The sequence below is a fragment of the Cryptomeria japonica genome, chromosome 10, assembly GCF_030272615.1.
Source record: "Cryptomeria japonica chromosome 10, Sugi_1.0, whole genome shotgun sequence".
NCBI classification, from domain to species: Eukaryota; Viridiplantae; Streptophyta; class Pinopsida; order Cupressales; family Cupressaceae; genus Cryptomeria; species Cryptomeria japonica.
The window spans coordinates 268,299,521-268,323,364 of record NC_081414.1 but is presented as its reverse complement, the minus strand read 5'-3'; the positions used below and the strand labels follow the sequence as shown (position 1 = coordinate 268,323,364).

Sequence of the window (23,844 nt, the reverse complement as noted above, 5' to 3'; positions counted from 1 at the left end):
AAATCTTGACCACTTTCGACACCTGAGCCTCTGGGGGTATTTTTTGTTCTATACCAGGCCGTACGGACCTGGCATGCAGTTTGAGAAAAATAAAAATAAAAAATTAGTTTTTGCCTTTTTACAAAATGCAGGCCGAAATTTGATTTTTTTTAAAAATAAAAAAAACCTTCAAAAATTGTGCAAAGGCAAAGTCTTTTTGGAATTTTTTTTTTTCAAACAAAAAATCATTTTTTGGGGTTTACCTCACGGTACGGAGGGTACCATGGGCCCCCTGGCCTGCAGCAGGCCCCACCACCGCCGACCTTGACAGCACGGGCCCCACCACCATCGTCCCCCGCCCGCCAGCCTCCTCCTCCGGCCGTTTCCCTGCACCGCCTGCCCATCGCTGCCACGCCACCTGCCCGTCGCTGTAGCCTGGCCACCGCCTCCGCTTTGCCGCTCCACCACCGAAGGACCACCCCCAGGCCACCTCCACCTGACCCTGCCACCAGACAACCACTATTGCCCCTCTCTCTTGCCTTTGAAGGGAGGGTTGGTTTTTTCTTCATATCTTGAGCATATGAAGTCGTGTTTTTGAAAATGAATAATCGTCAGAAAGCTGGTTCTAAGCCGGATCTCATGATTTTGAAATTTTTTTTCCAACTTTTATGTTTGATTGTATTATTTTCCAGTCAAAGTGGGATCTATTTTTTGCACTTTCAGGGCCATAGAATGGGCAAATAGACTTCGTTTTTCAAAAATGAATAGGCGTTGGAAAGCTCTCAGCATGATCTATTCATATATGTGATCTTTTTTCTCAGATTTTTCATCAGGTACATGATATTTTAGTTTGAAGTTTTTTACTTATGCACCGCTTCCTTCTCACTAGTATGTACTAGGGTTTGGCTTTATCTCTTGTGGGGGGTGTTTTTTTCTCACTTTCTGTCATTTATATCATAAATATAGAACACAAAAACTCTCAAAACCAACAAACCCTTCTGCATCTTCTGTCTATTCTGAAAGATCACATAATAATAAAAACACAAGCAGGTACAGGTGCAGAGTTTCATGGCAGATTCTTCAGTTGAGTTGTTGACATCACACAACTATCACACTTGGAAGCCTTGCATCATGAGGATTCTCAGAGTACGAGGGTTGTGGTCTTGTTTGGATGAGGTTCAGCCTCTGTTGCAGCATCCTTTTGAGATTCTTCAACACAGAAACAAGATGGATGAGGCCATGGGTTTTCTCGCATTACATGTTTCCAATAGTCTTTTGTTTCACCTTGATGATTTGCTCACTCCTCAAGCTATGTAATTGAAGTTTGAGAATCTCTTCGAGAGAGTTAATGAGATCTAGGCATTACAGATTGAGGAGGAGCTGGTTTCCTTGTCATATGATTCCTTTCCCAGCATTGAGGATTTTTTGAACAAATTCAAGACTACCAACTCCATTCTCCATGGGTGTGGAAATATCAAGACAGACCCAGAGTGCATTCACTTGATCCTTTTGAAGCTTCAAGGTCCTTTTTAGTTTTTTGCCTCTTCTTTCTACTCCACCATGGATGGCTTGGGTGCTCGTTTTACCATGCCTACCTTTGATGTGTTTTGTGAGCATTTGTCTCGTGAGAAGTCTCACCTTTCTCAGTTGGACATGCTCTTAGGGTCCAAGAACAAAGAATTGGTTGCTCAGTCCTCTAAGGAGAAGTAAAAGAAAAAACTAAAGCCAAAGAAGAATTTTGCAGGCAGTGAGCATTCCTCCAAGCCACCTCCTAAGTCTGGTGAGTCTTCCTCCAAGACTAAGAAGAAATAAGGAGATACTTGTAGTTTTTGTGGCAAGGAAGGACATCCAGTTTCCAAGTGTTGGAAATGATTAGGGGCTTTAGAGGAAGCCATGCAACAATATCACATCTACTCACCTCGGGCGTCTTCTCCTTCCACAGGGAAAGGCCATGCTCTCACTGCTCGAGCTTCAACCTATGGGTCCACAAGGATTTTAGATTCTGGTGCGTCTCACCATATGACTCACACTCAATAGTTGGTTACTTCTTTTTCCTCTTGTGGTACTTCATAGATTGCAGTGGGTGACTCTATTCAGCTTTCAGTCTTGGGTTCTGGTTTTGTCTCTTTGCATGGGGGTACTCTGCAGGATGTTCTAGTTGTCCTTGACATCTCGACAAACCTCCTATCCATTTATCAGATTTTCCATTATGGCTCTGGTAAGACAGTTGATTTCTCACCACATGAAGTGGTTATTCGGGACTTCCATGACTCTGATTTGGTTGTGGCTACTAGGAGTGTTGATACTACATCTTGTCTTTACATATTTGATGGATTTGAGCCCTCTGTGGGTACAAGTTCATCTCTTATAGCACATGCAGATTCAGTGAGTAAGATTTGGCATGAGCGCTTGGGCCATGTCAATTACAGATATCTTCAGTAGATGAGTACGCAGACACTTTCTCTTGGGCTCCCACTAATTTTCTGCACTGATGGTGTTTGTCAAGGTTGTGTGCTTGGCAAGCATTGCAGGGATCCCTTTCTGTAGGAAAGAGCCCCTCATGCTTTGGCACATTTGGAGTTGATTCATAGTGACCTCATGTCATTCCCTACTCCTTCTTTTTCTGGGGCCAAGTATGTACTCACATTTATTGATGACTTCTCCAGACGCACATGGGTTTACTTTCTTAAGTACAATTATGATGTCTTTGATTCATTTCAAATCTTCAAGACATTTGTAGAGAACAAGTCTGGTTGTTCTATTCGGCAGATACGACGGATAATGGGGGGGAGTATGTAAATCAAGATTTCTAAGATTTTTGCATTGAGCATGGTTTACAACATCAATTTATTGTTCCCTATACCCCTCAGTAGAACGGTGTTGCCGAGAGAAAGAACGAAACTTTACAGGAGATGGCGAATTGTATGATTCAATCCAGGTCCATGAATTTGTCTTTTTAGGCTAAGGCAATCAATTGTGCCAACTACATTTAGAATCAGATGCCTCACAAGGTGATTAGACATATGACTTCTGAGGAGGCTTGGTCTCATGACAAGCCTAATGTTTCTTTTTTTCAAGTACTTGGCAGTGAGGCATGGGCATTTATTCCTAATGCTTAGAGGAGAGAAATAGAGCGGAAGAGATGACCCCTCATTTTGGTTGGCTATTGTGAGGATGTTAAGGCATACAAGTTGTTTGATCCTGATTCAAGAGAGGTCCTATTTTGACGGGATGTTTAGTTTGATGAGTGCCTTCCCACAGTGGATACCCTATCTCCAGTATCCACCCTTCTACCTACTCCTCCCATTGCATATCTTTAGGCTTATTTTGAGGATGATTATGATGATGTTGCTGATGATCTACCATCTCCACCTCCATCTTCTCCACCTCAGATGCCCAAGTGGGCTCACTTTACTGTTAAGGCGACAGGATCTATGGCTGGTGATCCTTCAGATACTTGTCACATCCATTCTCATACTGTGGGTTCTAGTCTTTTGATTTATGCCATTTTCGATGATCCTCAGAAGTTTTTCAGAGGCAACAAGACACCTTGAGTGGGATTGTGTTATGGAGGAGGAATATTCTTCTTTGATGAGGAATAATACTTGGGATCTCTATCCTCTTCCTAAGGGTAGAAGGGCTGTTTTGGTGCCGATGGTTGTATCGCACCAAGTATGTTGCTAATGGTTTGATTGATAAGTACAAAGATTGTCTTGTTGCAAAGGGTTTCTTGTAGGTTGAGGGTATTGATCTCTGAGATATTTGCCCCCATCGCCAAGATGAACTCTATTCACTTTGTACTATCCCTTGCAACTTCTAGGGGATGGGCCATTTTTCAGATGGATGTGAGGAGTGCTTTCTTGCATGGAGACCTACATGAGGAAATCTATATGGAGTAGCCTTAGAGATTTGTGCAGGTTAGTTCTTTGGTTTGCAGACTTCGACGTTCATTGTATGGTCTCAAACAAGCCCCTCGAGCTTGGTATGAGAAGATACACTCTTTCTTGCTCTCCACTAGTTTCAGCCGCTGTCATTTTGATCACACAGTGTACATTAAGCATCTTGAGGGTGAGATCCTGATTCTTGTGATCTATGTTGATGATCTCCTCATCACAGGTAGCTCATCCTCTATGACTCTACATGTTCAACGAGCTTTAATGGACCAGTTTGAGATGACAGATCTCATTCTTCTACACTATTTTCTTGGTCTTCAGGTGATTCAGTCTTCTAATGGGATCTACATTTACCAGCAGAAGTATGCTCTTGACATGCTTCGACAGTTTGGCATGCTTGATTGCAAGCCTGCCCCCACTTGTTTTCAGTCAGGGATTATTTTGATTACTACTTGCCCCACTCCTTTAGTAGATTCTACACTTTATAGGTAGTTGGTTGGCACATTATTGTACCTGACACACACTCATCCTGACCTTTCCTTTGCGGTTGGTCTTGTGTCTCGATTCTCCCATGATCCTCATGAGAGTCATTGGCAAGCTTCCAAATATATTTTTCAGTACATTCGGGGCTCTATTTCTCATGGTTTTCACTACACATCAGGGGAACCTCACATTGTTGGCTACACTGACTCAGACTGGGCTGGTGATGTCAATGATCGGAAGTCTACTTTTGGATTTGTTTTCTATTTTGGCTCTAGTCCTATCACATGGTCTTGCAAGAAGCAGACTGCTCATGCAATATCATCTACAGAGGCTAAGTACCGAGCTACCGTTCTCGCAAGTCAGGAGATCTTATGACTTCGACAATTGATGACTAAGTTTGGTTTTCCTCCTGATAGTCCCACTATTCTTTGGTGTGACAATCAGAGTACTATTCACATTTCTCGCAACTCGGTAGAGCATCAGCGGACAAAGCATATTGAGATTCACATCCATTTCATCTACCAGTTGATTCAGGATGGTTCTCTCATTTTGGAGTACATTCCCACTGCTAAGCAGTTTGCAGACATCTTCACGAAACCTTTTGTATCGCCACGCTATCTTCAGTTGCGCTCTATGCTTGGGGTGAAGGAATTTGTCCTTGGGGGTTCTTTATGAGGCCTTCCTTCCTTATTTCTTTCATCATGTTCTTTTATCTCTTTTTGGATAGGATTTTTCCCCCATTGGGTTTTCTCCTTTTTCTCCATTTCATAGAGATTTCATTGTATTTGGGTACCTGATCAGGCCTTTTTGCCGAGACCCATCTTTCTTGATTTTAGTAGCTGTTCTAGGTTTTAGCTTCTCCCTAAGTCTAGCTTAAGGGGGGATGTTAGAGTAATTGGGTCTTTACTTGATTAATTAAATGACATTTGTTTAATTAATTAAGTTCCCCTTTATCTCTTTTACACTTAAACTAACATTCTAAAGGTTTATAATAATTAATTCTTTTATTAATTATTATGTGCAAGCCTAGGGTTTTCCCTTTTAGGGATTCTTGACCTATTAGAGGTTGAATCTTTTCTTTTGTATCATTATTCTATTACACAGTTTTGTGAATACAAAGCTCTCACATTCTTGAGCATTTTCTTGTGTTTATGATTTTCTTTGTTGCTCCCTTTCTTCTCCTTGTAACAGGTTTATTCAGCTTGCAAAGATCATTTGGGCTCATGTGGTGTTGTATTTCTCAACTCTCACATTAATCAGTACACTGGTAGAGTTTGTAACCGATAGATTGGTAGTGTTCAGTTAACATTTAGTTAAACCGATAGTCTTCTCCAATCAACCGACAGACTTATCGACATGATCGACTATCTTGATAGAGATTCCTGCAGTGATTTCAAGAGAGTGATTCAAGGCATGGTAACAAAATTTTGAATAGGATGTTTTGGAGGGAAAGTTGGCGAAATATTGGAAGGGTAATAAGTTCACATAATTTCTTTTTGAAAGAGTTGTTTCTCATGTAGACAGTGAGGTGAGAAAGTGTGAATACAGGGGGAACCAAGCATAGTATAGAGCTGAAGGTCAGAGGATCGACATAAGTACAGAGCCAAAGGATATAGAACTGATAGAGTGCAGAGTTGAATGTATAAGTAGGAAACCAGTGGTGTGCAAAGAAGATACAACCTATGCAAATAGAGTTTGTTTTTACAGTGTGATCTGATCAAGCTATCGATAGCTACTCTAGCAGATCATCCTTTGGTTTCTTTTTTAACCATTGCAACTAAAATCCCTTATTAGGGTGGACTCTAATAGGTCCCATTGTAAAAACCCCTTAACAGGGTGTCCTCTTAATTGATGATCTTAAGAGCATTAACAAGGCCACCTCTAACAGGGTAAAGGCATTGACAGGCCTTAGACAAAATCCCTTAACCGAGTGACACCTAACAGTGTCTTTGTAATCTCCTAACAGAGATAGCTTCTTACCGGACGTACTCCAGAAGAGTACAAATTTTGCAAGTTCCTACTCACATCGTGGTTTTCTCCCATTTGGGTTTCCATGAGATAAATCTTGGTGTCATTGTGTATCTTTTCATGCATGCATAATCTTCTATAGTAAATATTTACATTGATGAATGATGTTAGTACAAATTTGAGTAAAATGTTTTAATTGGTTAAAACCAGTAAAGTGTTGATTCACCCCTCCCCTCTCAGCATCGGTTGGGACTAACACAGTTTTCACCAAACATAACCGAGATAACCTTAATTACAGAACTAATTATGAACAACAATAACAAAAACAATCACCATGTCAACAACACACATAACACATAGATTTTTGACATGGAAAACCTAGTTAAGGGAAAAACCACGGCGGGAAGATGCCCACAATAAGATGATACTCTGCAATAGTATATGTAAATATTACAATTGGGAATGCACATGCATTCAAGCACACTTCCTAGAGCTCATTGCTCAAATTCAAGAAGGGATAAAACCCTGAGGAAAGCTCACTACCTTACAAAGATTAGACAATAATCTGGATTACATGAACTGAAGGAATAGCATCTCCAAATGCCTGATTACATCTCCGGTTAAGCACACTGTCTACACAACAACTCTTCTCTGCTCACCGACACTTCCAAATGATAGATTCTCTTGTTCACACATATAATTATTTCTCAAATTATAAAACTCTCACAGACACTTGCAGACATAGAACTAACATGATTACAATGCCTATTTATACAATTCATCAACCTTAACCTTAAGGTCGGCTCAACACATAAGACCTAATTACAAAATTACATCACACAATATATAATCCATAACCGGACTAATACAATGTCATCGCCGATATATCATGGACCCAAATTAAATCCTCGAACATGCTACACCATCAAATAATTCGCCAAGATCATTTGCAACATGCTACACCACCGAATATGTCGTATACCACAAAGAATACAAGTAGACCAATAATATCTTCATTAATGGATACCACGATCAATGCAGACCACCAAAATATATAACACATGATCAAAGAAAATCAACAAGCAATGTGAATTCCACCGCAATCACCACAACAATTTTGATCATAAGAATCATCATTAATACCATCACTGAAGCTCAAGAGCACTAATTGACAAACTGAAAGATATGCTTTCAAAGTTCCAAATTATGAACCATCTGATCAGAGGACACACATGAACATCCCAAACATTCTCCAAAATCCACAACTCAAGATATAATCTTTCCAGAGCAATAAGGATCAAATACCACAATTCTACAACACAAAATACTGAAAAACCAGTCCACATACCAGACCTCATAACTTGACCAAATCTCCACATCGGATCATGAAAATCATACTAAATTAACTAGAGATAAGTATCTCAAAACCCAATAAATTGCATCAGCACATCTGCAACAGATCACTAAAACCAACTCTCTGCAACATAGGAATATGTTGACATAAATGACAACAACATATCCCAACAACTCTAATATCCAACAATCTTCCCCTTTGTAATTGATAGAAACATATGAATGTGAAAAACAATCAATGCAAAGAAAGAAATCAACCAACAATCTCCCTCAAAATCACAAAGATCAACTCCCCCTTAAATAATCAACTCAAAAATAAAACTTGATTGATATATGATTGATCTTAGAATGCAACACTAGATTCTTAGACATATTGATAGCACTAGAACTATTACAATAGATAACAATAGGCTCATGATAAACAACTCTAATATCCTTCAACATCTGCTTCATCCAAATAACCTGAGTATAGTTGGTATAGAAATAATGTATTTAGCTTCTACAGTACATAAAGAAATATAATCTTGCTTCTTACTTGTCCATGCAACCAACTTCTTTCCCAAAAAGAGGGCTCCATTGGTAATGCTCTACCAGTCATCAACATCACCTACCCAATCAACATCAGTATAAGCATTTAAAGTGAAATCATCTTCCTTCGAATACCACAGACCATAATCAATTGTCCCCTTCAAGTATCTGAATATCCTCTTCACATTAGTAACATTACTTTCCTTAGGATCAACTTGAAATCTACAAACAAGGCATACAATGATGAATACTAAGAGGGGGGGTGAATTAGTATACCAAAAAATACTATAATCAATCTTAAACAATTTAGTAGATAACCGGTGCAACAGATTCACTAATAAACCGGTTAAGATAAGTGCAAACCAAATAGCAAACAAAGCATTCACCCACAAAAGAACAATCACCATAAGACAAGATATTTGACGTGGAAACCCAAATGGGAAAAACCATGGTGAGCAAAAACTCACAAGTAACTATCTGCATAATAGTAACCAGACCGGTTAAGGTCAAACTGGTTAAGGTCATCCAATGTTCTTCACTGGAATAGATCTTGTTAGGAATCTAGATCTCTGTTAGGAGATAAGTCATGTTAAAGACTACCTTGTTAAAGGATTTCAGATCCACAGTTGTGAACCACCTTGTTAGAGGATTTACAAAGGCTTTGCTGGGCCTACCGGTTAAGGGTTTCAGACTTGTCGAAGATATTAGTAATCAACAAGTGAATGATCTAGATAATAGCACAATATGCTTAATTAGATCCTTGACAGCTCATTGTTAATACATTTCAGCATTACTCCAGTCTTCAATATCTCCACTCTATCTCTTCATATAGACCTAATCTTCTCTTCTATTATTGCACATAACCTTTTCTATTCTATATCTCATACATGCAAACCCTAGACATGATGTTCTTATAAAGGAATCTGATTTCATGTCGGTCCAATAGAATTAGACTACAAGTTCCTAGGTACAATGCATCTAGACACATTTGGTAACATGGCACAAAAACACCGCCAAAGTGTCGATGGATGATAACTCATCACACATTACAATAATACCAATTGGTAACTCATCACAGATATATATCGATTAATACAATATACCGATTACCGGTTGTCAAAAATGAAGACTAGAAGATCATAGTGTTCTGATCAAAAGTTAGCTACCGCTTGGGTCCTTCGTACCACTTGAGATCCTCGAACTGCTTGGGGTCTTCATACCGCTTGGGATCTTTAGTCAATCTGTGATTGGTAAGCCATCTTCTACAAAATATCGATAGTCTAAAGACTATTCATTCAATAATACACAATACCGGTTGGAACAATTACCGGTTGAGCATAACTCATACATCAAGAAAGTGTGTGTCCATCAATGACAATCAAAACATCATCAAAATGCCAACAATCTCCCCCTTTGGTATTGATGGCAACACTTAGGAAAATTTTGACATCTAAGTGTTTCTACAACAATAACATAAAAGATGCTACACTCAAAATTACTCCCCCTAAGCGTATACACTACCCGCTTTGCAAAAATTACAAGTAAGTGCATAAACATTCACCAAAATTTTAATGTATGTACACTACTCCCCCTTTGCCAACAATGACAAAGTAATGCAAACTATCCTTTTTATAAAATAACACAGAGTAGATGTTCATGACAATAAGGAATGAAATTTCTCAAAAACAGATTTAAAGTTCTGCACAAAAGTTTTCATGTCCAATGTCCATGACTCAAGTAATGAGGTAGCAACCTCACTTTCAATCTTCATATGGAATGCCAGTTCTTCCATTTCATCGATGGTACTTAGCTCTTGAGTTATCGTGATGGCTTCCAAGTTGAGAAAACATCTCTGAAGAACCTACAATTTAGGTAATAGGAGCAGTTGAAGCTCTTGCAAATCTTGAGTCTGGTTGTTGATCTCTAATCCATCTTGGCAGTCTAATGCTGAAAACGATGAATAGTTTGTCCATAGACAGTGAATAAATCATAGGGCATCTTGAAGTTGCTGATATATTCCTGTAACTCTAATTGGAGTTGAGCTTTCTATTTGAGCACATCTTCACAAAATAGATGGGGTTGGCAGATTTTACTCAAAAATAATTTACCCTCACCCATAGCAACACTGATATCATTATGTTGCTTCAGTAGTTATGTCTTGAGTTCATTCATTTGATTGACTAAGGCAATATTGAGTGCCTTTTCATGGTTGTTTCTTGCAGTTGCTTGAGCAACATCTTCCAGGAATTGTACCTGGTCCTCTACTACGGTACAAAGAAGTTTGAGCTTGGATAGAGAGGAGTCGATACTAGGGAGGTTAGTACCAGGAATTAGACTGGTAAGGGTGTCAACTGCAATTTGTATGACATCATGTTCTTTCTTCTTTCGTAATTCTTCCATTCTCTATTGTGCAAGTTTGATGCCTCAAAGTAGCTCAAACTCATTTGTTGATTGAGTCAGACATGCAAGAGTTAGATCAATAGGACTGGTGGAATCAACTTGCTTGGTTTGATCATCGGTTGCCTTAGGAGTCCGCCCTCCTTCTTTGGTCTTGATCTCTGCTTTTTTTCTCTTCTATACTTCCTTCTCCTCTTCCACTCTTTTCTTTTCTTCTTGTTTCTTCTTCTCTGACTCTTTCTTTTTCTCCTCTTCTTGTTTCTTCTCCATTTCTTCCTTCTTCTTATCCTCTTCCTACTTTTTCTTCTCTTTTTTCTTCTTCCTTTTTTCTTCCTTCCTCTTGTCTTCTTCTTTCTTCTTGTCTTCTTCTTTTCTATTATCTTCTTCTCTCTTCTTCTCTTCTTATTTTTCCTTATCTTCTTCTTGCTTTTTCTTTTCCTCTTTTCTCTTGTTTTCTTCTTGCCTTTCTTTTTCCTCTTGTTCTTTCTCTACTTTCTCTTTGTCCTATTTCTCTTTCTCAACTTTTTATTTGGCAGGAGTGACATCCTCATTATCTAATGCATCAACATCAATAGGGTCAATTTTTTTTGTCACTCTTTCACCTTGACTATCAAATACCTCATTCGATTTGTCTGAGGATAGGTCAGGTGCTTGGTTAGCCTACCTAGCAGCTTTAGATACACGGTGCATATTGACAACAACTTTAACATTTATGTGTGTATCCTTTTCTACTTCATAAGTTTTACCTTCTAGTAACCTGAGTCACCTCCTTCTCATAAAGAAGATGCCTTTGTTCTTATCCATAATTTCAAATAACTCAAAATTTGAAGCATCAGGAAAGTATTATACAAAAATTTTCTCCCTGATCTCTTGTTCTCTCTCAATGGCAATGCACCATTTATTATCCAAAGAATTATACAAAGAATTTGGAGTAATAGATTTAATCTCAGAAGGTGACCAATCATTAAAACATAAATATTTAATGACCTCCTGTTCTACTTCCTCTTTCTCACTATCATTAAAGTCATCAAAATATTCCTTTAAGTCATCAAGCACTTTCCTCCTAATATTCTTTATTGTTCTCTGACAATGTGTCATTGGTTTATTGTTGGCAAATGCACACTCCAATGAGAAATTGTAGGTGATTGAAGGTATTTTCATTGATGGCAACCTTGCAATCATAGGATACCAGCAGGCACCGACATTGATAGACTCCACACTGGCATATAGATCACCGGCACTGAAAAGACTAATCAATGACATCATGGCTGACATGAATTTTGTGTAATTATACTTTATAATTAATTGTAAAATATTTTTGTAAGCCAACATGGCAGATTGTAATATGACTCATATATGTATGAGATCATTGTAGATCATTTAGGATGCGAAGAATGAAAAGAATATAGTAGACCTAATGTGTGAATTATTAGGATAAGAGTTTATGTATATTGCAGAGCTTAAACTGATATTGAATCTGACATAGTAGATGCTGATCTGAAGCATCAAATGACATTGGATTTATATAATCCAATTTTGTAAGTCAGTGAGACTTTATTTTGTAACTAAGCAGTGAGCTCTAGACACTTGGCCTTCCTGCGTGTGTAGGCCCCTATTGTAAACAATAATATTCCCTCTGGTGATGTATTTAGTCAATGATGTAAAGGACATAAATGTTAGATTTGTCAGTATGATCCTTGGCTATAAAGCCACACATGCTAATAGATTAAACTCAGTCTCTAGCTTGTGTATTAAAAGTGCTTATGACTTAGTGAACAACAATGCTAAGATTGACATCTGTGAATGGCTTAAAGATGAATTGATAGACAATCTAAAGAAGATCAAAGGAGATAAGAAAGGAACTTTTAGATTTGGAAATTTGCTTGTGTGTTTGATGTTGTACATTACTAAGGAAGTACCCGGTATTGGAAGAAAAGACTTTGTCTTTGATATATCGGTAGGAAAGAAACTATTGGATACATTAAACAACATGGGAGAAAACAGAGAGAAAAATATAAATGAACATTTTCAAGCACTGAAGGCTCGAATGAAGACAAGAGTAAGGCTGTCTCAAGAAATTATAGATAAATATCAAAAGGAAATATGTTTTGTAATTAATAAAGATGAAATCTGGATGGAGGCGGTTGTCCCTAGGACTATCTGGGTAACTAAAATGGGATATGAAACAGATGATAACATCATTGAAACTTATGCAAAATCCCTCCTTGAAGCACCAAAGGAACCATCTGAGAATGTTTTTGGAAATGTAGAAACAATTGAAAGTGTCATTTAGTCTAAGAAAAGAGTTAGGAAAGTTGAACAAACTGTGAGGAAGGGAACTAGACAAGCTAAAGCTATTAAGGAAGATGTATTGAAGCAAACTGGTATCAAGGAAAGTGAGCTAGAAGGAGTTACAACTTCTTTTGAAAGTGATATATCAGTGGTATTCAAAAGGGTAGAAAGGAAATGAAAACCTTCACTGGCACCCTCACCTACACCCAGAAGAACAAGACAAAATAAATAGGCAGTTAGGCCTCCAGTTAAGCAGTTAACTCCGAAGAAAAAGAAGGTAAAACAGGTTATTTCTCCACTAGATAAACTTCTAAATGAAATAACAGAAGATGGCAAACTGAAAAATATTAGCAAACTATGGAACACACTTTCAGCTGATGATAAATAGAGCGTAGAGAATAGTGTAATTTTACACTTGGACATATACAATAAATTTTTGATGGAGATTTTTGATGAAATACCCAATGATTTATATAGGAGACTAGAAGATAGAAGGGTAGCTATTGTTGAGTTAGATAAAAAGATAAAAATTGAAAAATTGCTTGCATTTCACCCAGTGAACTCCACAGAAGAGATGGATCAATTAATCAGTGAGGCCAACTGAACAATATTTTCAATCGATCACTGACATGTTGCACTTATGGCAGGAAGAATGAATGAAATTTCTGAAGAAACTGCGGATCGATGGGACATAGTCTTTATTGAAAAGGAAAAATAGGAAAAACTTAAAAGACCTAAGACTATCAGAGTCTATCAAAAGGACAAGGATAAGGGGAAAGGTAAGGTAGGTGGACCTCCAAACCTTAAGATAACTGATGACTTACCCTACCTCATTCTGATACTCCACCGACACATACTACTGACAATCAACCGGTTATAGAGCATATGGAGACTCCTTAAGAGGATACAAATCCTGAGTCTGAAATTTTGTACACTATGAATATAGACACCCAAGAAGTAAACATTGTGGTGGACAAAGAGACCACTGAGGATAAGAAGAAAGATGTTGCTACTGAGTCACTGTCTGCAAATGTTGACATTGAGGTTAGTGATACTATAAATTTAAGCAAAGAAAAACCTACTCAGATAGAGGAACCGATAGAGGACACCACTGGGAAACCATCAGAAGCACTGGTAGATAAAAATGAGAAACAATTAGGAAAACCGGAAATTGACAGTGCAGAGGTGAATACAGAGAAACCAACAATGCATACTAAGATTACATCAGAAAAACCGACAGTTGAGAGCACAAAGAAACCCTCTGAGACACAGGTTGAGAAACAAGAATAGAAACAGGTTGAGGTACAGGTTCATGCAGAGACAATGCCACTAGCAACAGCTGAAAATCCTAAACCTTTGCTAGTAGAAATGCAAACACAAACTGACCTACCAGAGGTCGAAACAAGAAAAGTTATTACAACAACCGATAGCATGGAAATTGTGAAAATAGTTGGGTAGACATCTGGTTCTTCAATGACAGCGTTCAAACCAATGAATGTGACAAAAGTATTATTAGATTCTATTAAGAAGATCACTGAGTGTAATGCACAAGCCTATAAGGCTATTGATGACACAATTCCTATTCTTAAATTGATAGCACCCAAGTGCATTTTGGACAATAAAGATTCTTTAGGTCAACTAGACACATTGTCTAAATACATCACCGGTAACATTTTGACAGTTGATCAAATAAATGAAGACACATTCAAGGAGAGAATGAATAAGGAGAAAGAAAAATTCTTTGAGGAAATAGTGAAGAAGAATAAGGAGAAAATAGAAACCTTATTACCGGCACTAGGAGAAACTATTTTGGATTTCAAGAAACTATACAGAGATATCTATAAAACTAATATTTTGACCGAGGACATAGATTCAGAGATCAGCAAAGCACAAGATGAAATCAATAATATTGCTAACAACTTAATAGGATCATTAGATTCATTTTTGGAAATTGAAAAGAACATTATAGATCTTGAAGAGAAAATTGAGAAGTTAGAAAATGACAAAGAAAAGATAAAGGTTAAGGCAAAGAACTTAAAATGTAAACTAGGTCCTAAACTAGATTACCTCATTTCTTTGAGAAAAGAAATTTCTGAGGCTCTGGTTCCTGGACTTAAGACACTGGAAGAGAAAATGCACATACTCACCGGTACAGTTCAGAGAATAGAAGCGGCATTAAAGGATAGCAAAAGATTCAGTGACAATCCAAATTTTGTATTGGCATATCTTTTCCAGATTGTAACCCACCAGTTACAAGGATCTAGACAGGAACCACACTCCACTGCTAGTGAATGACAACCTTTGTCATTGATGTAAAAGGGGGAGTAGTGGAGATGAGAAAAATGATCAAAAGAAAGAGATCATCAGCTCAGGGGGAGCACACAGTTTTGGTAAGACAATTTTGGCAAAACACTTTTGGATATACAGTTTTGATTTTTCTCATGAGTGTTGCCATCAATGCCAAAGGGGGAGATTGTTGGCAAATGCACACTCCAATGAGAAATTGTAGGTGATTGAAGGTATTGTCATTGATGGCAACCTTGCAATCATAGGATACCAGCAGACACCAGCACCAACAGACTCCACACCGACATACAGATCACCGACACCGAAAAGACTAATCACCGACACCATGGCTGACAAGAATTTAATGTAATTATAATTTGTAATTAATTGTAAAATCTTTTTGTAAGCCGACATGGAAGATTGTAATATGACTCATATATGTATGAGATTATTATAGATCATTTAGGATGTGAAGAATGAAAAGAATATAGCAGACCTAATGTGAGAATTATTAGGATAAGGGTTTATGTATATTGCAGAGCTTAAAACGGTACTGAATCTGGCATAGTAGATGCTGATCTGAAGTAGTACATGACATTGGATTTGTATAATCCAATTTTGTAAGTCAGTGAGACTTCATTTTGTAACTGAGTAGTGAGCTCTAGGCACTTGGCCTTCCTGCATGTGCAGGCCCCTATTGTAAACAGTAATATTCCCTTATTGGCCAGTAAGCAAATATTATGGGTTACAAATCCCACTAAGGTTTTTCCCACACTGGGTTTCCTCATTAAAAATATTGTGTTATGGTGTGCTTTTCATGTTATGGTTGTTGTTCTTATTTACTGCATTAATTTTTGTTTACCAGTACACAGTTTTAAAATGCTTTTCATGTTACAATTCAAGAAAATTCTTTTACTGGTCAGATACTGATTCACCCCCCCTCTCAATATCTTTGGGAATCCTAACATTTATAGCAAGAAATATCTATATTTACCAGTACAGAAGTTGCTGGTACATTACCGGTAGACTTTGGCTTTTTTCTTGATTGCCTTGACTTCTTTGTTTCAACCTTCAGTTCAGTGTCTTTTGACTTTGGTGAGTGATTCCCGGATTTTTGCTTCCTCTTGAATACTTTTTCTGGAATAATCTCAGGTTTCTTTTTGGCTGGTGACCGCTTGGTCACTTTCGGACTGGCAGATGTAACCGGTGTAGATACCGATGGCACTGCTTTGCCCTTTTTCTGCTTCGATTTCTCAATCGGTGTGACCCTCTCCAAGTAGGTATCGGTTCTTTTCTTCTTTGCATCCAGCGGTGAGACAAGTAGGGTAGAGGCATACCCGATCAATATGTTATTCACCGCTTCATACACCATAGGGCCAACTAACTCCTTTCTAGGTTCCACAACTTCCATTATACAGTCATTTGTCCTTATTGTGAAGCAGATGTCATCTTCATACTTCTTCACAATATCGCCATATATCCTCATTCTCTGGCTCATGTTTTGTTTGAATTCATCAAAATACTTATTTAGAACCTCAGGATATGCAGTTCCCACTACTTGTAGACTCTCCTTAATCTGTCTGGAAATCGGTAGGTCAGTAGACCATTGAACATCACCTACTCTAGTGAAATAACCTTGAAAATAGAAGAATAGGCCGACCAGAAGTTGGCCACAATTGAACCTCAGTGATTTGTCCTGTTTGATGGATTTCAGATTCACCAACAATTGCTTTTGTAAGCAGGTACATAGGTCATATTTAATATCTTCCTTGATCATCCTAAAAGCAACGTTCATCGTAGTAGCAGGGACAAAATTTATTCTGCTGGCATAAAATATCCTATAACCAATCACCATGCAAGTATATTTTACCATATCATAAAAAATGGTGTTGACGGTCATTTCCCGATGGTCACTCATAGAACCGGTGAGATGTGTCATTTTAGTTTTGGTGACCTTCCGTAGAACTCGTACTTCTCCAACATTGCAGAATCCAGTGATGACATGAATCGCTTCCAGTGTGATGTCATGGGTCCGCTTGAGATACATCTTGTCACCATACACTCTGCGAAGGATAATGCGAATATGTTCTTCTGTAAATTCTTCCAGAAAGTATACTGCATTATGCAAATTCATCTTCTCGAGGATGCTATACTCTGGTTTGATCTTCTTGTCATCTCTACAGAATAGACTTAGCTGGGAGTGAATTACTAGGGATCCCTGGTCTTCCAACTTACAGTCTATATACCCTGAAATATCTCCCTCCACAATGACTCTGATAGGAATTTGAGATAGGGCATTGTATCTCATTTTCTTTTGAAGAAACTCACATGTATCTTCAGGTGTAGTAGAACTAGAATGCAATGCAAAAGCCATAACCAAATGATAAGAAAGAATTTTCAGAAAATACCTTCATAATCGAAAATTTATGTTTTCCAATATCGTGCATAGTACACTGCTTCGGTTGCTAGTTCACCGCTTAGTGTTCTTCACTGATTGCTTGAAGATGATTGCAAGATTTCGCACACAATTTCTCCAAATGCTAAACAAATTGCTTTGGTTTCTCTGCTCTTGAAAATTCTTCTTTTAAAAATAGATAAGTGAAAATGATGACGAAAACCCTTTTAAAGAAACTCTCACCTACCATAATAAATGCATCACCACTAGGGCACAAACCCTAATTTTGCCTTTTACCGCTTCAAATCTTCTTCCGACTCATAGGTAACATATACTGGTAAAGTTCTTTACCGATATAAATCAGGGGTTTGAAATATTTCACCAATATGTTCCCCCTAAGCTTTTCTGAAGCTAAGTTTGCCAGTTTAGAGACTTCCACACTAGGTGCAGAAGCAGGTTCATCCTGTGACTCTAATTCTGATTTCTTTTTCCAAGTTTTATTCATTTTCACCTGAACGGTTTCAACATCAATCTTCCCTTCTGGAGTGATCGGTATATCATCCGATAGGTTCTTTCTCAGTTTGTAAGTTCTGGCAGTGTGTCCCAGTTTGTTGCAATGATAGCATACCATTCCAGGTGTTCTCGATGGTCCATTATTCATACTTCCTTCTGCATGTTGCAGTAGTGTGACTGCTACCACGATAGATCAAACAATTTTCTCTCCAACTAGTAGCCGCTTGATAACCACTTGACCGATGGTCATAGGTATTGTATTGGTTGGGATTCCGGTTCACAGGAAGTTCCAGAATAACTCCTTGAGTCCTTCAAGGATATCTCCCAGTGTTGTGCAAAACCGACCTGCATTCAAATTCTCTATGCCCAAACTTGTTGCATGCATAATAGTTTCCATTGAATCTATTGGATCTAGGCACATTGTTTTGAAAATAAGAAAAATTTTTGTAGGCCTTGCTTCTACACACATTGGTAGTATGTTCTTCTTTGAGACAATTAAAGCAAACAGGTTTAAATTTTTGCTTACCTTTATCCTTGGATGCCGGTTGCTTCTTTGATGCTTCATCTTTTGTTCCAGAGGTCTCACCTTCCTCATATCTAGAGAAACCAAGTCTAGTGGTATTCTTTGTTGGCTTTGCCAATTCTAGCTTTTGCTCTAGCTTAGCAATACTCTGATTGAATTTGGCAAGTATCTTCTTTGACTTAGTAAGTTCCTTGGAAATAGAAATATTGGATTCCATCAAGGTTGCATTCTTAGAAATGGCCATGTTTACTTCACCTTGCATTTCTTCTTTTTCCACTTTACTCTCCTAGAGATGAGCGGCAAGGGTGCTGATTTCTCACTTCAGCTTGGAAATCTCATGATCTTTGTCTTTTACCAAATATTCAGCTTTCCTTCTATTCTCAAGCTCCTAACATATTCTGATAGTTAGTCCTTCCAACTCCCTTCTCAGGTTGGCTTTTGATTCATTCAATTTTTCAACTTCTTCAACTAGGGCATCCATGTCTGCTTCATCAAAAGAGCTATTTTCAGTAAGTTCCATCAGTTTTTTAGCATGCTCTCTTCTCTTGGCCAAAGAGGCTTTATACTTGACTTTGAGTTCATCATAGGCTCTCTCAGTCTAAGTGAGCGATGAGTATGTTCCCTCGCACTATATTCCCCCATATCTCCTTCCAAGTGGTTAGACTTATAGAAAGGTTGCCTTTGATACCAATTGATGAATACTAAGGGGGGGGGGTGAATTAGTGTACCAAAAAATACTGTAATCAATCTTTTAAATAGTTTAGCAAGTAACTGGTGCAATATATTCACTAATAAACCAGTTAAGATAAGTGCAAACCAAATAGAAAACAAAGCATTCACCCACAAAAGCACAATCACCATAACACAAGATATTTGACGTGGAAACCTAAATGGGAAAAACCACGGTGAGCAGAAACTCACAAGTAACTATCTGCAGAATAGTAACCAGACCAGTTAAGGTCATACAATGTTCTTCACCAAAACAGATCCTATTAGGAATCTAGATCTCTATTAGGAGATAAGTCATGTTAAAGACTACCTTGTTAAAGGATTTTAGATCCACAGTTGTGAACCACCTTGTTAGAGGATTTACAAAGGCTTTGCTGGGCCTACCCAGTTAAGGGTTTTAGACTTGTCAAAGATATTAGCAATCAATAAGTGAATGATCTAGATAATAGCACAATATGCTTAGTTAGATCCTTGACAACTCATTGTTAATGCATTTCAGCATTACTTCAGTCTTCAATATCTCCACACTCTATCTCTTCATACAGACCTAATCTTCTCTTCTATTATCGCACAAAACCTTTTCTATTCTATATCTCGTACATACAAACCCTAGACATGATGTTCTTATAAAGGAATCTGATTTCATGTTGGTCCAATAGAATTAGACTACAGGTTCCTAGGTACAGTGCATCTAGACACATTTGGTAACATGACACAAAAACACTACCAAAGTGTCAGTGGATGATAACTCATCACACATTACAATAATATCGGTTGGTAACTCATCATAGATATATACTGGTTAATACAATATACCAATTACCGGTTGTCAAAAATGAAGACTGGAAGATCATAGTATTCTAAAGTTAACTACCGCTTGGGTCCTTTGTACTGCTTGAGATCCTCGATCCACTTGGGGTCTTCATACCACTTGGGATCTTTAGTGAATCTGTGACCGGTAAGCCATCTTCTGCAAAATACCGATAGTCTAAAGACTATTCATTCAATAATACACAATACCGGTTGGAACAATTACCGGTTGAGCATAACTCATACATCAAGAAAGTGTGTGTCCATCAATGACAATCAAAACATCATCAAAATGCCAACATTCAACATTCATAATATCAGGCCTAGTTTGAGTCAAATAAAGCAGTCCACTAATCATATATCTATACAAGGTCTGGTTAGCCTTCGAAGATTCATCATCTTTTGACATCGTGCATCCAGTCACCATAGGAGTTCCAACAGGTTTGGAATCATCTAACCCAAAAATTTTCAACAATTCCTTCACATACTTAGATTGATAAATAAAAATGTGTTTATTAGTTTATGAAATGTGAAATCCTAGAAAGAACTTCATCTGACCTATCATAGACATCTCAAATTATTTTTGCATATAATCAACAAATATCTTACTTAAATCATCATCTCCTCAAAAAATAATCATCAACAAAGACTTCAACAATCAAAATATTATCATTAACAATATTGTAGTAAAAATTACTATTAGCAGTACCTTTACAAAATCCCAACTTCATCAAATACCTGTCCAATCTAGCACACCAAGCTCTAGGGGCTTGTTTAAGACCATACAATGCTTTCTTCAATCAACATACCATGTCTTCTTCATCTCTCAATGAAAATCCATTTGGTTGCTCAATGTAGACTTCCTCTTCCAATTCACCATTCAAAAAGGCCGGCTTCACATCCATATGATATACCTTGAATTTATTAATAGCAACATATGCAAGAAACAATCTAACAACTTCAATTCTAACAACTGGAGCAAAAGGCTCTTCAAAATCAATACCTTCCATTTGTGAATATCTGTTACATACCAATCTCGGTTTGTTTCTAACAACTTCTCCAACTTCATTCATCTTATTCTGGAACATCCATTTAGTAACAATCATATTCTTGTCCTTAGGTCTCGGAACAAGTTCCCATGTTTGTTCTTCTCAATTTGGTCTAACTCTTCTTCCATATCTTTTATCCAGTTCTCATCTTTACATGCTTCAACAACATCTTTAGGCTCAATTTAAAAATCAAACATGTCTCTTCAACAACAATCCTTCTTCTAGTCAGCACACCTTTATTTTTATGACCAATAATCTCATTCTTTGAATGATTCAGTCTTACATACCTCGGGGTCTTCTAATTATTCTGATTTTTTAGGCTCTTGAACTTCTTCACTGGCAATGGCATCATCTTTCACTATCTATACCTCTACCAGATCAGTCTGCTTCATGCTCTTAGTCTGTTCTTGCTTTGTAGAAACATCTTGATCATTAGACTCATATCTACATGGTCTGATTTGCTTCTCATGATTCTCATCAACCTTCACATTTGCACTTTCCACTATCTTTCTTAGTCTTTTGTTGTAACACCGGTAGGATTTGCTCTTAGTAGAATATCTCAAAAATATTCCTTCATCACATCTTGCATCTAATTTTCCTATATCCTCATCCCTTTTGATATAACATTTTCTTCCAAGATTCTACAATTGTAGGAACATGACCAAACCATAGTTCATAAGGGGTCTTACCAGAATCACCTTTTATATGCACTCGATTGAATGTGTATATAGAAGTGCTAACAACTTATCTCTAGTAAATATGCAAAACATTTTCTTCAATCACCATAGTTCTAGCAACATCCAAAACTATTCTATTCTTCCTTTCAACAACTCCTTTTTGTTCAGGGGTTCTAGGAGAAGATAATTGTCTTATGATTCCATGCTCTCCACAAAAATAATTAAACTCATCGGAGGTGATTTATCCTCATCTGTTAGACCTTAGACACTTTAGCTTCAATCCTATCTCTGTCTCCACTTTATCTTTGAATATTTTGAATTTTTCCAATGCTTCATATTTTTCCCTTAGAAAAGTAACCCACATCATCCTAGAATAGTCATCAATATTTGTCTCCCTGCAAGATTCTCACTCTAGAAGGTCCACATAAATTAGTATGCAGAAGATCTAATAATCCACTAGCTGTATACAGTTTTCTCTTGAATGAAATTCTTTTTTTCTTTCCCAATTGACATTCTTTACATACCAGATTAGTAGGCTTCACTATCTTGGGCAGATCTCTAACAACTTGAGTAGAACTGATCTTAATCATGTAGTCAAAGTTAACATGACACATTCTCCCATGCCACAACCAACTCTCATGAATCTGAGAAATCAAACAACTTTTTATCATCAACATTTAGATGAAATATATTACCATTAGTCCTAGTACCTGATGCAATCTCTATACCAGAGCTATTCAAGATCTTACATTTCCCATTCTTGAATTGCAAATCATATCCCTTATTAAACATCTATCCAACACCCAAAATATTATGGTTCAAACTTTCAACATACAAAACATCATTAGTATTATTCTTACCATCAAGAGAAAAAAAATCTCTGGGTAAGTGGACCAAGATGGTGTGCAAAAAGGGGGGTATAGGCGGACACTTTTTTTTTTTGAAATTAGGTAAATCTGAACTTGGAGGAGAAAGTTGAGATCCATCCACTCAAGATATGAAGATACTCAAAGAAAAAAGATTGTAGTACTCTGAATCTAGTTTCCAAACTAAATTTTTTCAAAATTGGATAAGATTAAGGGGGTCAAATCCTTTGCGCATGAAAAAAAGACCCTGATTTTTTTTTTGAAAAATATAATAGTGTCTGACATGCGCACCAAAAAATCATAGTTAGATTTTGTTGGTGTAAATAATTATTCATCATGGATATTATTACACTTTACTTAAGTTTACTTAGGAAATGCATTTCATAGTAGTTTGGGTATGAGACACTTGGGTGTTTGTGCCACATTGGGATGGTGTGTGTAGGAGAATTTCTACCTTTTATGGTGTTGATCTTGTTACTACTCTATCATATCCACTTATTGTGGGGTGATAATTCTACCTTCAGTGGGTGAACCACCTCATGTGGAATATTTTATTGTTTCTCCTACCTACCACACCTATTTCCTACCTACCCTTGTTTCTTCTTGAGTCACATGTCATGTTTGTGTGCTCACATATCCATATAGCCTTGCCTATATAATCAGGCTCATATTCATTGTATGTAACAATGATTGATGATCCTGTTGATCACATTTTACATCTTGATAGAATACAATTTATTCCTATCATCTATTTTGTTCTCTCTTATTTGTTCTTTCCATTGCATCTAGATCTTGGCAAAATATCACATGGTATTAGAGCCATTAGAGTGTCATTGGTTTGCCAATTGAGAGAAATTTGGGGTTTGGCATTTTGGAGCTTTCTATTGCAGGTTATTATTAGAGCTTGTTGGGTCAAATCTGACATCCAAGGCCAAATATAGAGCCGTTTGAAGGTGGAGGGTAGTGACTTGTCTCGCAACAATCTGCAATTTTGGAGCATTTATGGCCAAATCCGTCATCGCCATTGCGATCAGAAGGTCCAAAATCCCAAAGATCAACTGTCAATTCATCAAAATCGGCCTCTATTACCCTGAGTTGAAAAA

The 23,844-nt window shown here is 37.5% G+C and overlaps 1 pseudogene; it reads right to left on the bottom strand.

The window, feature by feature from the left end:
* Nucleotides 1–238: 238 nt before the first annotated feature.
* The window catches only part of LOC131858895 (cytochrome P450 750A1-like), a 46,879-nt pseudogene continuing 23,273 nt past the window's right edge, over nucleotides 239–23,844 (bottom strand).